We start from the raw sequence: 10,156 nt of genomic DNA on the forward strand, positions 1-10,156 counted from the left end.
ATTTTCATTTGCTTGATTAAAAATATATAATTAGATTCCAAGTTGTCAATTCTATGGGACTTGTATTTTTCAGGTTTCAATTGTTTGAAAGATTGGCGCCAATTGTTTGAAAGTTGAAACAATCCCTGTCCCACTGATTTGAATCGAAATTTTTTTCAACATTTTTTTGTTTATTAATTTCTTTTAGCGTGAAGATGCGGTGTTGACCATTAAAAATCAGCGATATACCTCCAAGAGAGGTTTCTTTTTAAAATAGAATCAATTTTAATTATTTTAATAAAACAAGTATTATAGTATTATTAGTTTGATTTTTATAAAAACTCTTAGAAATTGGTGGAGTGAAAATTTTAATTTAATTTTAAGGAATTTGCAATCTCTAGGATCAGTTGAGCTGTTTTTTATAAAATTCAAATTAATAGTGCTTGTTTCATTAAAATAATTAAAATAGATTTTATTTTAAAAAAATCTTCAAAAGAGCCCCATATTAATAGTTTAATACGTAGTTATGGCCATCCGATGAAAATCTAACGACTCATATCATATCACATTTTGATTTCTCAAAAGTAATTCTCTTATGATCTTATTTTGACTTTTGATGATATATGTATAATATATGGCATGTTGCATGATTTCTCAAAAGTAATTGTCTCTTATGATCTTATTTTGACTTTTGATGATTATGCAGCTATTTTTATTAATACCCTAAAAAAAAAAATTAAACTGTCTCCGCATTGGGTTTTTGTTTTAAAACTGCTCCGACCACTAGGTCCACGAGCGGCCCACCCCTTCTAGTATATCGCCCGAATCAGGGGCGGTCCACTAGAGACCAGACCGCCTGGGGTCCGGGCGGTCCTCTTTCTTCTTTTTTTTAGAGAGATCTTAATATTTTGATTTAAATAATTTTGTGAATAAAAAGTTTTCTTGTTTAGAGTGTATGCCAAAAAAATAAGACATTTGATATATTTATGAAGTGATGTCGTAACTCTTTATAACTTTAATTTGATTTGATCTTCTTCTCTTTATTTCTGGTACTAAAATAGTAGTTTAGAGCTACTAAAATATATTAAAATCTCAAATTAGATCTCTATCCATGCACAATGCACCCTAGACTAACATCTGGTATGATACCAAGTCCAAACTTAGCAGCCAAGTACTGAGCAAAGGCCACGGGTATAGTGCAATGCACTAAAAACATCAAATTTGACATCTTCTGGTAAATCAGCAAGTATGGACTGATACAGGGATCAAACTACAAAAGTAATTATACCGGCATGTAGAAAATACACATAATTGACACAAAATTCAATTTATTTGAATTTTTCTATAATTAGTTATGAATTTCCAAAGTTCGACTTTTGAAAAAAACTTTAAACAGCCATAACTTTGGCTAGGAAAGTCGGATTTGTGCGTATGACCATTTTTCGGAAAGGGGGGGACGAGACGGATCTGAATATCATGTGGGGTTACCCCCGGACATCCAAAGCATCAGAATTAAAAAAAAACGTCATTTAGTGCCTCAAAAATTCAATTTAAGTTTTTGTTCAATGATAAACGTACAACTATCGGTATTTTTTTTAGTCAAAAGCCTAAGAGATTATTCAAGGATTATTCATATAATTATTTTAAATACATTTACTATTTATTGTGTCTCTTTGCCTATTTTTGAGCAAATGTTATATGTTGACAATAATCAAATAATCCAATTATTCTCTAAAATAATGGTATATGTCGACAATAATCAAGGCCAAGTCCTTAGTGTTATCTTTAGACTTATGATATCCAACTAACAAATCAAAGTTATAAAGAGTTACGACATCACTTCATAAATATATCAAATGTCTTAATTTTTGGCATACACTCTAAACAAGAAAAAAATTTATTTACAAAATATTAAGATCTCTCTCTAAAAAAGAAGGACTGCTCGGACCCAGGCGGTCTGGTCCCTAGTGGACCGCCTCTGGTCCGGGCGGTCTGCTAGGAGTGGGCCCAGCGGTCGGGGCAATTTAAAAAAAAAAAAATTCAATGCGGGGACAGTTTTAAAATTTTCTCTTTTTTTAGGGTATTAATAAAAATGGCTGTGATATATGTATAATATATGGCATGTTGCAGCCATTGCGTCTATGTACATAAACTAGATCTATTGTTTTCTTATTGGATATATAATTTCTTTTTGTTTGTTTTTTTCCAAAGAGCTAGGCTAATGTAATTCATAAAGTAAATGTCATGTTTTATTTCATATTCAAATTTCTATTTTTAAAGTTCAGATAGTTGATCTAAACCGTTAATATTTTCTTCATATTAAAATGTGTGTGGAGATCAAAAATTAATTTTTTTGTAGAATTTATTTTAATATTTTTTAATAGGTTGAAAATTTATTGATTCAAGAGATTCTGAATCATAAAAATAATGAACATTCTACTGGGCAAATAGTTTTAAGATTTCGAACTGATAGCTTTGAAATTTGTGCAAATCAAGGAATTTTTTTCATAAACCATAATTAATTAATTCAATTTTACTGAACCAGCATGATTGCATTTTTTTTTTCAAAAACCATAAAGACCGAATTGGCAATTCGGTCTGCCCCTTTTTTTCAGTTTTTTTAACTTTCCGCGTGTGGCTGTTCGTGTAATAACTTTTTCCTACAGACCGAAATGGCTATTCGGTCTGTGAGATTTTTTTTAATCCAGACCGAAATGGCCATTCGGTCTGGTTTTTTTTTTTTTTTTTTTTTTTTAAATATAAATATTCTTCTCTCCCGACGTCTAATAGAAACTCAGAAACTTCTTCTTCTCAAACTCTTCTTCTATTTTTAGCTGAAAATCAAGTTTCAACGAAAGATTGTGTTTTTACAGATCAGCCTCTTCATTGTGTTGGTAGCTTTCATTTAAAGATTGTAGTAAGTTTTTTTTTTCAATTACGGTCATAATTTAGGTTGTAAAATTAAAAATAATATCGACGATTGATTGTGATTGAAATTGTTTGATCCACCTATAATTATGCTGCTCTTCATCGAGCATTCCTGTCAAATTGGTACTGATAGTGCAATAAGATGCACTTCTCCATTTTTATTTAGAACCCCCTCAACAGTACTCGTATTTTTATACGAGGTCAATTAAAATATATCTAACTTTGAGGCAATTTAGATGGCAGCCACAACCCACTCTCTAATAGTATAAACATCAAACTTGTAAATATCAATGACAAGTGGGACCCACTTAGAATAAACAACACCCTTTGTAAACTTAATCCAACATGTCAATATCAATCAATCTGTTAAAACACTATGGCAGCCGATGCAGACTCAAATGTTTGCATAATTTTACTATTTAATCAAATATCCTTTAATGTTTACCATAAAAAAATTAGGCAATTTTTATCAAAAAAAATACCGTGATTCAATAAATAATGAAATATACATCAAACCTCATTATTCATATATAAATATAACATATAAATCATACCTCATTATCCATGTATTATTTTTTTTTACTATAAATAATTTAGGTTATAAAATTAAAAATGATATCGACGACTGATTGTGAATTTTTTTTTTCAGATAATGTCTGAAGTGATAATAAATGTTTATCATAAACGCGAAATTTCAGACGCACTGACCTGCACATTTCCTGTTTCAGACGCAACGAGTCTTGATGAGCTAAGAAAACATATATACGTTGGCATTCGTTTGCTCCCTAGTCAGTTCGATCTGACAATCAGGGCTCGTTTGAACACGGCACCACCTGACTCAGTAGAAAAATACCAGTTATTCAACATAGACCACGAAAGGATATGGCACATGGTGCTTGGACTTGCCACTCCGGTACTAAATTTTAAACTTCTTAAATTAGTGGTTGAGTCAGTACCAGTTGTTAGTCAGACCAATTATGACCCATATCCTGGTAGTGTACCTGGAAGTAGCAGAGACACAAGGGTGTCTGATTCACCCATATATTCTGATGACCCTCCCAAAATATCGATAATGGATGATATGGTAACTCGTTTTGACGAGCTGAATAATAATACTAGCTCAGACACAAACTCTGACCTTGGTGGCTCAGTTGTCGGGGAAGATGATATGGCTGAAATGGAGGATCAAATTAGAATACAAGATGTAATGAAGGAGTGGGAAATGTCTATTCCCTTTATTAATCGAGGATTGCAACATCATTTTCCGGCATTTAAGGACGATGTGCCGATGCCGTACAAGGATGAAGCATTTTTTGGTTATCCACCCAGAATTGACGGTCAATTTTCAGTGGGACAAATGTTTGAATCCAAAGCCGATCTTAAATCCCAGTTGGGTGAATTTTCCCTAAATCATAACTTAGAATTACAACAAACCCATACCAATCGTACTGGCTATATAGTTATATGTAAAGCAGAGGGTTGTCCATGTAAAGCAGAGGGTTGTCCATGGAGGCTATATAGTTATATGTAAAAATCATTATCATCATCCCATTCATAACCATCATATACTTCATGTCCTAGGCAATCTAGGATCAACTGTGAATAATGATCATCAGTACATCCAGAGATAGCCTTCCCTGTAGACATAGATGTTAAACAAAATTATACTAGTACAAAATTTCAATTAATAACAAAAGTATAAACTAGACCAAAAAAATATGTTACCAGTAATAGATAAGCCCCACAAACAGCTAACATCTTCCAATGTCACTGTGCACTCCCCCACCCGAAGATGAAAACTATTCGTCTCGGGCCTCCACCTCTCAACGAGAGCAGTTATCAATCCTTTATCAATCAGACAATGGTGGACATGAACCATCTGATACAAGCCTAAATTCTTCAAACCTTCTTTTATTTTTTCTTGGTAGTTAACGCCCATTTGGCAACTACCAGGACGCAGTGCATACTTAGGCTGGAACGATAATTGCCATGCAAAAACGGTTTAACCAAAAATTAAATTCGAACCCTCGTATAATTGCCATTCAAATATTTAATAAGTAAATTTAAATCCAAATCGATATTAAACAAATACCCTCGTATTCGCCGCAAATACTTTATGTTGTGCATCTTTCAACTGCAATAAAGTTTCTTCACCTTGCCCTTCATGTTGCATTTTTCACTACAATATAAATAAATACATACAAAAAAATATTAATATTAACATTCATTCTATTACTTTACATTATTCTACAATTACACTACAAAAATCTAAATTACGTTGCATTCAACAATTACTATATAAAAAAGCCGATTTTTTATACTGCATGCAAATAAATTACTATATAAATCATTCAACAATTATTACATGCATGTACACTAAAAAAAACTACATGCACATAAACCATGCATCTACATAAATCATGCAAATAAATAAATCATTCAATAATTACTACATGCATGTACACTAAAAAAAACTACATGCACATAAATAAACCATGCAAATAAATAAATCATTTAATAATTACTACATGCATATACATAAACCATTTATACTGCTAATAACCCATTTATTTATACTACATGCAAATAAATTACTACATAATCCATTTATTTATACTACATACAAAATAAATTACTACATGCAAATTAATTACTAGATAAACCATTTATTTATACTATAATTACTATATAAACTATTTATACTACTAAAAAAAATACACATAAACAATTTTTTAAATACTACATGCAAATAAATTACTACATAGAATATTTTTTTATACTACAATTACAATATAAATTATTTATACTACTAAAAAAATACACATAACCCATTTACACTACACAAAGAAAAAATTACACAAAAACCATTTATACTACACAAAGAAAAAATTACACATAAACTATTTATTTATACTACATGCAAATAAATTATATACACCATTTATTATAACAATTTATTCATAATTTCGGATTATTTATCAAAAAATAAAAGAATAAACTACATACCTAACGAAATTTGTAGATCTGAAGCTTTTCTTGTTCTCCTTTCAAAAATATACAAACCTATATAATTAGAATAAAAATCGAACTAATTTTGAGAGTTAAAAAAAAAAAATTTGATGAACTTCGGTTTTAGAAGAAATGAGGAAGGAGAATGGGGAAGGAAGAAGGGAGCCTCTGGAGCCTCTGCGCAGAAATATTCCCGTTATGGAATTGAATTGAGCAGACCCTCTGCTCATTTCGGTCTTAAGAAGTAAATTGAGCAGACCCTCTGCTCCATTCGGTCCCATGTGTTGTGGGATTTTCTGTGGCCGCCTCGCACCAAAAGTTAAAAAAATAGTGAGACCGAATTGCTAATTCGGTCTGGAGGAAACGCATATGGAGAGACCGAATTGCCTACTCGGTCTTTGTGGTTTTTGAAAAAAAAAAATGAATCATGCTGGTTCCCTAAGAATTGATTTGTTAATTATGGTTTATGAAAAAAATTCCAAATCAAGTGCACACAATCATGATGTGGATTGGACTATTTTGAGCGGGCATCATATTGAATTTGGTCCAATTAGGGGTGTCTATTTATTGTACTTTTTTTTATTTGTTTATCTGATCCTGTATTCAATAAAATGGGTACATATATTTTGTTTTCATTTAGCTTATTAGATACGAATAAAACTATAAAAATATAAAAATCCAAATCAACCAGACTGGATACTGGAGCACGAATATAAAAAATGCAAATATAAAATATAAAAATACTTTCATCCAATCCGTTTTGTATCTGTTGACACCGCTAAATCCAATGCTCATCTGACCGGAATTCACATCCTCTCCAATACTTCACGAGGGAATCTTTTACAATTAATTTATCTGGATCGTTCTTTTTAACTTGGCGTGAATCTCAAAGCCCAATAATACTACCCCCTCGTGCTAGCTTGAATCCCAAAACGATGAGATTTAATCTCAAACCGTAAAGTGAGGCCCATCCTCTAGAGTATTGGAGAGGAGTTGAATCCATCTGACAGTCTCCACTCTCTTATATAAAATCCAAATCAATCGGACTGGAACTGGAGCATGAATTTTTTAAGTTAGTCTCCTCGTAAAATCAATTTAGTGTTTTTTTTTTAAAAAAAAAAATTGTGCCTTGGCCGTATTGGTTTTAAATAACAATAACACAACACTTTGAATTTCATATAAGCAAGCTACTATGGCATGAATTGATCACTTCCAAGTTCCAACAGTACCAACCATGTCAAAATTATCATTCATCGTAGAAGCTATTTTTACATTAAATATTTTTTATATCTTCAATATATTAGAAGTAAAGAAAAAAATATGATAGAGATATAATTTTGAGATTTTTGTCATTGCCTCTTCTCTCTTATGACTTGCCCGGAGGTTTTTCCCCGTTTCCTGATCTCCTGAAAGAATGATTAATAAAATTAGACCTGACAAATAATTACATACTTTTTAAAGTGAGGCTATGGTAATATGGATATTACGAATTGACCCATACTATAAATTTATTTTTTATTTTCAAAATTCAAATAATTAATCGGAGCATATAAAAATGTACTTGGAGGTCAAATTTATGTTTTTTAGAATATTTTTACTATTTCTTCGATAGATAAAAAATCACTAGTTTTGGATGGTCCGGAATTTTTAAATCAAGTAATTTTCTATCCATCTAAAAGTATAATAAAATGATTTAAAAAATATAAAATTTAATCTATAAGTACATTTTATTTGGAGATTATTTGAATAGTTGATTATTTCTACCAAAATGGTGAGTGTGTGTGTTGGGCCTTGGCACTTGCTATTTGCTAACGACAAAATAGCCTCCCAAAATGGATGACTGTGTTGGCACTTGCTAATGGGTTCACAAAATATCCTACTGTCAAAATTTCTAAATTGACCCTCTAAAATGTGCAACATTTGTAACTTGCGCAAAATGCTGATCCTAATTGTATGGTGTTTGTTATTTTTTAATCAGAATATTGTTGTGAACTATTATCATTCTTTCCTCTACACTTGAAACTATCTTTATCTTTCAGTTTATTTTGCTTGGATGAACATAAATTTTTTGTAACTTTTAGTATATACAAAATTGCATGGATCAAATAATAATTAACAAAATGGTCCTTTAATTTCTTAAGTAACGTCCAATACGTTACTCGATTCTAGTATCGATTTGTCAATAATATTTTATGGTTCAATTGTTTTTTTCTTTTCTAAAAAAATGTACTGACATATTTTCATTTTCAACATATCTTAATGGTAAGGTATATCCCATCAAACTCACACTTTCAATTGGAACAGATAGTATGAAAATGGTTTGGTAACAATTAATTGGAAACACTTAAAATGTGAATTATCATTTATGTAACTAACTTAAAAAATAAAATAAGTTACCTATTGTGAATTGGATCAGGACCTTTGGGCACCCTTCTTTTGCTGCTCAGAAGATTGATTTGTGTACTCTCCATTGATCTATCTCTTGATGAACCTCTTTCCTCCATTGAAGAACAATCACCTTCATGCAAAACCTTTGTAACAAACTTATTCTTCTCGTCTGTGTGTAAAAACACCAAGAGAACAACACAAAGCAACAATGCAACGCACTTGAACAGTACTCTTGTGCTACCTAAACCAACTATCCTTCTCATTTCTCTCCTTTTTCTTTCTTCTCTGTCTCCTAGAATCGAATTTTATATGTTAAGGATATAAATCACGCCCAATTTGCACTTGTATGCACAAAGAACAAGATTTATCTTGGTTCATAGGGTTTCTTTTAACATGAAAAGCAACATAGAGAGAGAAAATGTACCACTTTGGTTAAGTTTTAACTTGGTGCTGAGGCACCTTTTGTTCATATTTTTCATGTAGTCTAGGTTCTTGGCTTCCTGTTTTCTTTTTCTTTTTGTCTGTCTTTTGGCAAAGAATGAGAACAAAAGCAAAGGTGGTTCTAACTTCTAAGGTAGATGCTTTGCTTAATTTGAAATCTTTGGGCCGGGATGCATTTTTATTTTTATTTTTTTTATTTTTTGCTTTGAGCAAAAGGAGATAAAGGCCAGACTGGGCTTTGACCAAGCCCAGCCCAGATTTGACCACAGAAATCTGTTAATAGACAAAATTCACTGGTGGCATTAATTATTTTTTCCTGTTCAACTTGAGCCGCAAAGGTAATTTTTTTCAAGGGATCATTTCACAATCAATTATTTTTAGAGCATCTATATCCTTGAAACTCTTTGAGTTTCTAATCTGATGTGGCAGTTTCTAAACCAGTTTCAGGGATGCAGATGAGTTTCTTATTTAGCAACTTTGCTCCAAAGTTTCTTAATAAGAAACCGTTTATAAACTCTGACGTGGCCAAATAATTTGCTGAAATTATTTTCTCTTGTAATTTATTTGCTGATGTGGCAATTAAGAAACTCTAATTTTGAGTTTCAGGGATGTGAGGGTTTATAAACTTTCAGAGATAAAGTTTCTAAAAATTAGTTAACAGTTATTTAGAAACTCCAAGAGTTTCAGGGATGTAGATGCTCTTATAATATTGAATAAATAAATTAAAAATTAAAAGATACAAACTATATAGATACTCCCTTGACCTCGCCCTTAAATATTCATAATGTAGCCTTTAATACACCATAAAATGCATACTCAAATGTTAGGCTGACTATAAATTTAGATATATTAGTGTATATAGAGTGAATGGATATGATAGAAATTATCAGACGAAAAACTACAAACTTTATATTGGAGGGCAGCTGTAACAAAAAATTAAATATATGAAAGTTGGAATTTGAAATTAAGTTTTCACGATAACAAATAGAATTAATTATAACCACTAAGTATGCAAACATTAGCGATTTTAAAAATAATCAATTAAATTTTAATATACATAATTAGAAAAAAAATTATCCTGGAAATGAAAATTAAGCAAGAAGAGAATGGATATCATCCCTAGATATATCGAGTTTTGCAAGATTTGACCTAACCTGGTCTAAATTTGTTTGATAAAATTTTGCAAGAAGAGAACTCTCTTTGGTCTAACAAGTAAATATTGCATATATATTATGCGAGGTAGGTCGTCCATCCAAAATTTAAATGAATGATTTTCCGTGAATATTTAAAATTAATATACTTTTTGTAATTATATTCAAGTAAGCGGAGGAAAAGAAGGGATGGCGCTTCCAGGAGCTACAAGCGGCGACTCCAATGGTGATTGGCAAGAGGTGAGAAGAAGAAAACCCTA

Source organism: Carex rostrata, chromosome 23 (genome assembly GCF_964058835.1).
Source record: "Carex rostrata chromosome 23, lpCarRost1.2, whole genome shotgun sequence".
NCBI classification, from domain to species: Eukaryota; Viridiplantae; Streptophyta; class Magnoliopsida; order Poales; family Cyperaceae; genus Carex; species Carex rostrata.